The following is a 7673-nucleotide window of genomic DNA, read 5'->3' as shown; positions in this document are numbered from 1 at the left end:
ATTAGTAACTCTGTTTCTGGATCAAGTACTTTAAAGTTTGATGATGTTATTGGTGCAATCCTTAGCAAGGAAATGTGATGGAAAAGCTCCGATGAAACATCAGGTAATGCATTGACTACAGAGACTAGTGGGAGAAAAATGGAAAGAGGAAAGATCCCAAGATATCACAGTAAGTCAAGGAAAGGTAGATCCAAGTGTAGATCGGGGATAGTGTACTGGAAATGCGGGAAGAAAGGACAACTGAAGAAAGACTGCAAGTCTTTTAAGGGAAAAGAAGGAGACGTGCAACAAGAAAACAATCATGAAGTGAATGTGACAGGTGATGTGTTGCAAGATGCTTTGATTCTTTCATTAGAAAATATTATTGATGCCTGGGTGGTAGATTCAGGGGCCTCATTCCATGCCACAACTAATAGGAAACATTTTCATGATTATGTTCAAGGAGATTTTGGACAGGTTCGATCGAGCGATGATAAACCCTGTAAAATTATTGGAATGGGTACAGTTTTCACAAAACAATAGAATGAAAATCAATGGATATAGAAGGAGGTAAGGAATGTTCCTGATCTGAAGAAAAATCTGATTTCAACAGGGTAGTTGGGAGGTGAAGGCTGTGTAACTACTTTTACAGATAAAACCTATAAGGTCACTAAAGGAGCCCTGGTAATAGTAAAAGGAGAAAAGGTTGGTACATTGTATTTATGCAATGGTATTTTTAATTTTGTTAATGCTTTAACCTCTACAGGAGAAGATACAACATTGTGGCATCATAGGCTCGAACACATGAGTGAGAAGGGGATGCAAATTCTTCACTCAAGAAATCTTTTGCCAGGTTTGAAGCATGTTGATTTAAAATTCTGTGAGAATTTTGTTTATGGAAAACAAAATAGAGTCAGATTCCTTAGAGTTGAGAAAGAAAAGACGAGTGAAAAGTTAGAGCTTGTGCATATAGATGTATGGGGACCTGCTCAGGTATCATCTCTCGGTGGGTCTTGTGATTATGTTACTTTTGTTGATGATGCAACTAGAAAAACATGGATTTATTGTATTCGAAATAAACCTGATGTATTTGATACTTTCAAGAAATGGAAAGCTTTGGCTGAAAATGAGACAGGAAAACATTGAAGTGTTTCAGATCAGATAATGGAGGTGAATATTGCAGCAAAGCGTTTGATAGGTATTGTTCAGAGAATGGAATTTGTAGAGAGAATATAGCTCCAAGAACACCACAAGAAAATGGTGTGTCAAAAAGGATGAACAGGACAATCATGGAGCGTTCAAGGTGCATGAGATTGCATGCAGGATTGCCTTTACAATTTTGGCCAGATGCTATAGATACTGTTGTTTATCTAATAAATAGAGGGCCTTCAAGTTCCTTGGATGGTGGTAAAAAGGTAAACTACTTATTTTTAAAGACTTTTGGTTGTGAAGCCTTTGTCCACATTAATAAAGAAATTAGAATAAAGCTTGAGGCAAAATCAAAGAAATGTACCTTTATTGGATATGGTGTTAATGATTTTGGTTATCGCTATTATAATTATGAAAAACACAAAATTATTATGAGCATAGATGTCATATTCAATGAATAGGTTTTGTATAAGGATCAGATGCAGGAAAAGAAATAGGAAAAAGAAAACAGAGAATACATAGTGCTTGATGAGATCACAGAAAAAGTGAAGGTGCTTGAAAATCATAATGATCAATGGCTAGAACAACAACAACAACCACAATAGCAAGAAGCACCTTAAACACCTGAAAGTGGTGTTAGAAGATCTACCAGGATAAGTAGACCCCCTGAACGATACTCTCCTTCATTATATTATGTATTTTTGACTGATTCTAGTGAAACAAATAGTTATGAAAAATATAGAAATTCTCACTGTAGATCAACCTGATAATGCAATATAACTAAAGAAAAATACTTTAATCTACTTCTACAATCAAACTTGTGGAAGCTTAATAGATTTGAGCAAGATCTAGTAGAACACATATAAACAGAAGCAGAATTAATGCACATGAAACACAGAAGAATACTCAGGGGAAAGCCTCAGCTAAAAACCCCACTATCTATATTATCATACAAGTGGAAATATCTCAGGATTACACATAGCTTTAGCTCTCACAGCTAGTTAGCTCTTAGTACAATCCCTCACAGTCACTTACAAACAAAATAGACTGCTCATAAAGCCTTCTCTCTGTCCTCCAAGCTCCTATTTCCTTGCGTAGTTTTCCCTGGGTGATCGAGCTGTTACCAAGTGTAACACTGATCACTCACACTGATCTTTTCATGCGGAAAGAGTCAATTTTGCAGACAAAATCGACCTCCCTAGAAGCTAAGGCTTTCTAGTGACAAACAAAACAATCAAGCACTATCTTTCCCTAAATATGCATTTAAAATACAAGCAACCAGGTGTTTAAAGCATACCTTTAGTCCAACGTTGTTTGTAGCAGTCCAACCTCTCCGATCCAGATGAGCTCCTCCTTCTCTTTGAAACCTGCATTCACTAACAAGCAAACGATTACATAGCACCTGAATAACCCATAAAATAAAACATATTCATCATAAAGACCAAGGAGTTTATGAAAAATTTATATATAACAACTTGTTGAGAAAAATGAACTTAATTGTATTAAGAGGAAACAAAAGAAACCATTACAACCAGTGCCTTGGTGTTGTGCAGGTCCCTCCCAGGGTCCAGCAAGAGTTCTCCTTTACTTTGATCAGCTCACCCACTTCCAAATGAAGCTAAGAAAGGATGGGAATCTCTCCTCTCAAGCTCTATAAGGGAGTCCTAATTTCAGCAGCATCTACCCTTAGGAATGTTCAGCTTTCAACCTCCCCTCCCTCTGGCCCAATGCCTGTATTTATAATGCTTTGGAGGAAGTTAATCAGGTCCACCATCAATGGGATAAGCCCCTCTTTCAATGGGATAGCTCCCCTCTTGATGGGATAAGCTCCTCTTTCATAGGGATGCATGAACCATCTGGAGGCGCTCAATACACGTCAAACCATCTTCTAGAATGCTCTAGAATCGACAACAAGTAACTTTTTTGAAGTCAAACTCGCGCCTTTTGACCTTTACAGGAGTACGCACCCACCCCTTTACAGACAGAGCGTACAAGTACGCAGATATTATGAACTTGAGGTGCGTACACGCAGGTAAGGGTAAGAGAAACTGCGTAACCAGAGTTATATTGATTTTTAAGGACTTTCTCTCTTTCTTGGGGTTTGACATGAGGATCAGAGGTATAAAACTTGCCAAGGAGGACAGTATGATAGTTGATGGAGCCATACCGACTGCAAATAGTCATGGTGACAAATTTTAGTGTAACAGATCTCATACCCTGTAAAAATGTGCAAATCTCAAGGAATGAATTCCTTCTGCATGCAAGAGTTTTCCTTATAGAAAAATTCTTGCAACTGATAGTACATTGTCCCTATATTTAATCTCAATTGGGTCTTCCTATGAATAGACATGCATGAGTTATTTATGAGAGAATCTTCAGTTATCTGGAGTACACTAGTTTGATGCATGCATGCATTAACTAACTAAACTCACAATTAGTTCCTCAACCTGTTTGGAACTAATTTAACTGGACATAACTCAGTTAACTGAGCTAACTAATTACAACTCAATTATAACTCATACTTATCTCCTTAATTAAGGGATAATCTCCTTAATTTAAGGGATAATTGTTGCATGACTTCACAAAGACTTTTGTTTTGAATTTCTCCACTAATTAATCCAAGATGAATTAATGAATTATTTTTCAAGCAGCTGGTGAGACTAAATTCGAATTTTAATTCTCAATTTTAAATTCAAGGACAAATTAAAATTGGAATATTCTTGTTGCCACATTTCAACAAAAAAGCAGTGCAGGTAGAAACCAAGAAGAAGTGGGAGCAAGCCATGAAAGAAGAGATAGACTCCTTAGCACATAACTAGGCTTGGGACTTAGTCAGGTTGCCTATAGGTAAAACAACGTTGCAGAATAAATGGGTTTACAGGTTGAAGGAAGAAGATGGAGGTAAGGTATAAAGCTAGACTTTTGGTGAAGGGGTTTGCACATAAAAAGGGTATAGACTTTGATGAGATATTTTCTCCCATTGTTAAAATGACTTCAATTAGAACTATTTTAAGTCTAGGAGTCTTGGGTTGTGTTATATTCTTTGCACGACTAACCTATGTAGTGAACCGGGAGGTTAGAGGGGGGGTGGAGCCCCCTCTTCGTTGCGCCGATTGTTCAGTGGGGGGGCAGCAACCCCCCTTGTCTAGGGGGTTTGAGGGGGGTGGGTAGCTACCCTCTACGGGGTCCGGGGCAGTGCCCCGAGAATTTTTTTTTGGGACCCTATATTAGGTTGGGCGAACCTACCTATGGTTTTCGGTCCATGCTTTTGGACGCGATGGTTTTCGTTCCATGGTATTGGATGCTCCGGCGTGTATATATATGTATTGTAACATTGAAAGGAATATAGTGAAAAATCAAGTTGGTAGTGCTGGTTTTGGGATCTAGTGGGAAAATCTCTGTGTATATTTGTTTTACGTGTTATGCTCTCACATTGTTTATTTTTGTGTTTTAGAATTTGTATGTAGGTAATTTCTGTATGGAGTGAAAACCTACATTTGGTATCAGAGCTATTTTGGCTTCAAGGGGACGCCTTTGTTACTGAGGGGTTTCGCTTGGGCCTGTGGTAGACGCTATTCAGTGGGAGATCTGCGGGATCGAATCTGGTGGTAAAAGAAGATGGCGAGCAGTGGAAAGATAGAGATCAAGAAATTTAATGGTCAGAGTTTTTAGTTGTGGAAACTCAAGATTGAGGATCTGTTGGTGGATAAAGATCAGTGGATCGCGGTAGATTCGGGTACTAAACCAATGGGAGTGTCCAATGAAGAATGGAAGAATATGGATCGGAAGGAAAAGAGCACAATACGATTGTGTGTCTCAAATTCAGTATTGATGAATGTATGAAGGGAAGCTATGGAAAAGGCTTTGTGGGACAAGTTAGGGAATTTGTACCAATCTAAGTCTCTAGTGAATAAACTGTTCCTGCGGAAAAAGCTGTATAACCTGAGGATGAAAGATGGAGACTCAGTGACAGAGCATCTGAATACATTTAATACTGTGGTAAGTAAATTAGCATCTGTTGATATTAAAATTTTAGATGAATAAAAGTGCGTCAGTTTATTGTGTTCTCTAACAGATTCGTGGGATAGTCTGGTTATTGCAATAGGTAGCAATGCAACTGCCTTGCAGTTTGATGAAATAGTCTCATCCTTGCTTACGGAGGAGATGAGATGGAAAAATATGGAGAGCCAGAATGGTGATGCCTTGTCTGTACGAGGACGGTCCTAGAACAGAAACAAAAATAAGTCATCGAGTGGGAGATCTAAATCTAGAGGGAGATCTAAATCTCCAGGAAAACCTGTAAAGGTGGTGTGCTGGAAATGCGAAAAGGAAGGGCACTAAAAAAGGGACTGTAAATCTAAAGCTCCTAATAAAGGAAAGGGATCTGATTATGCTCCTTCTACAGAGGCGAAAACCACTTGAGATGAAAGTGGGTATGTGTACTTGGTTTCTTCAAGTACACATGTAGACCATAAGGCATGGTTAATTGACTTAGGTGCATCCTTTCACTTCACTCCCCATAGAGAGTGGTTCTGCGAGTATGAGAAATACGATGGCGGTGATGTCTTCTTAGGGGATGATAGGAAGGCTAGAATCATTGGTCACGAAAAAGTAAAGTTGAAGTTGCAAGGTGGAAGGGTTAGAACACTTTCGGGTGTTCTGCATATTCCTGCATTGGCCAGAAATCTGATTTCTGTAAGCAAGTTGGATGATGCAGGTGTAAAAACAGTGTTCGAGAAGGATACCTGCAAGATGTTTCAGGGAGCACTGGTATTGGTGTGGGGAGTTCGTATTGGAACTCTGTACAAGCTGCAAGGTAGCACAGTCGTTGATGGGTGCAACAATTCTGTGGTTCCTAAAAGTGGAGTAGAAAATCTAGTGGTCTCTGGAGATAAGACCATGTTGTGGCATCAAAAGCTTGGACATATTGGAGATAAGGGCCTTTGAATACTTCATGGTAAAGGTATGGTAGAAGGTATGAGTAATAGCTCTCTGGATTTTGATTTCTGTGAAAATTGTGTATATGGGAAGCAGAATCGGGTGAGTTTTCCCTCTGGTGGTAAGAGGGCGAAACAGATATTAGAGCTTGTGCACAGTGACGTGTTTGCACCTATGAAGGTTCCATCACTGGGTAAGTATGTGTACTATGTATCATTTATAAATGACTTCTCAAGGAATACATGGATATATTTCCTTAAGAAAAAATCTGAAGTCTTTGACAGGTTTAAAGAATTCAAGGCTCTTGTGGAAAACCAGACAAAGAAGAAGATAGAGGCGCTGAGGATAGATAACAGTGGAGAGTTTTGCAATAAGGAATTTGAAGAATTCTATAAGAAGTGTGGTCTAGCATGGCAAAAGACTACTCCATATACACCTCAACAAAATGGAGTTGCAGAAAGAATGAACAAGATGTTAATGGAAAGGGCAAGAAGCATGCTCAGTGGTGCTGGGTTAGGACAGGAATTCTGGGCAGAGGCGGTGGAGACATCATGTTACCTGGTCAATAGATCACCTTCATCAACGTTGGAGGATAAAACTCCACAAGAGGTATGGACTAGTAAGAAACCCTCTCTTCCACATTTGAGGGTATTTGGATGTGATGCATATGTACATGTTCCAAAGGAGAAATGAACCAAGTTGGATAGTAAATCTGAAAAGTGCATCTTTATTGGGTATAAGGATGGTTTAAAGCGTTATAAGCTTTGGAACCCAGTAACAAGGAAGGTTGTGTACAGTCGAGATGTGGTGTTTAGAGAGGTGAAATATGTTATTAAACATGAAGTCCAACCAAAGGAACCTGAGAAGATAGAGTTTGAGCTAAAGGAGGAGGAATCAGACTCTATAGCAGAGGAGGAATCAGAAGATGAAGAGCCACAAACTCCGAGTGTGAGAAGATCAGTTCGAGAAAGAAGGCAGCGAGAAAGGTATAGTCCATCTACTTTCTATTCAAATTTTGCTTTATCTATTACTGATGATGATCCCAGAACTGTGAAGGAGGCAGTAGATTCAGAGGATGGAAAACTTTGGAAAGAGTCCATGGTTGATGAAATGGCATCTTTGCACAAAATGAGGCTTGGGATCTGGTGGATTTGCCGGCTGGAAGGAAACCCATTGGCAGCAAATGGGTGTTCAAGAAGAAGACAAATGTAGACGGAAAGGTGGAGAAATACAAAGCTCAGTTGGTAGCAAAAGGTTATTCCCAGGTGCTGGGAATTTATTTTGGTGATATTTTTTCTCCTGTTTCCAAGGTAACTTCTATTAGATTACTTTTATCTGTTGTTGCTGCTTTTGATTTTGAGGTAGAACAGATGGATGTGAAGACAACATTTCTTCATGGGGATCTAGAAGAGGAGATCTACATGAAGCAACTTGAAGGCTTTACGGTGAAGGGTAAGAAGGAACTGGTATGCAAGTTAAAGAAGTCTCTGTATGGATTAAAACAGTCACCAAGGATGTGGTATCAGAAATTTGATACATTTATACGGGGACTTGGCTTCACCAGAAGTAAAGCAGATCACTGTGTGTATTTTAAATTAATTGGTGAC

The sequence above is a fragment of the Pinus tabuliformis genome, chromosome 2_2 (assembly GCF_031772625.1).
Source record: "Pinus tabuliformis cultivar Carrire ecotype Pingquan chromosome 2_2, CPIR1, whole genome shotgun sequence".
In the NCBI taxonomy this organism is placed as follows: domain Eukaryota; kingdom Viridiplantae; phylum Streptophyta; class Pinopsida; order Pinales; family Pinaceae; genus Pinus; species Pinus tabuliformis.
The sequence above is the reverse complement of the archived record's forward strand: the minus strand, read 5'-3'. Positions refer to the sequence as shown.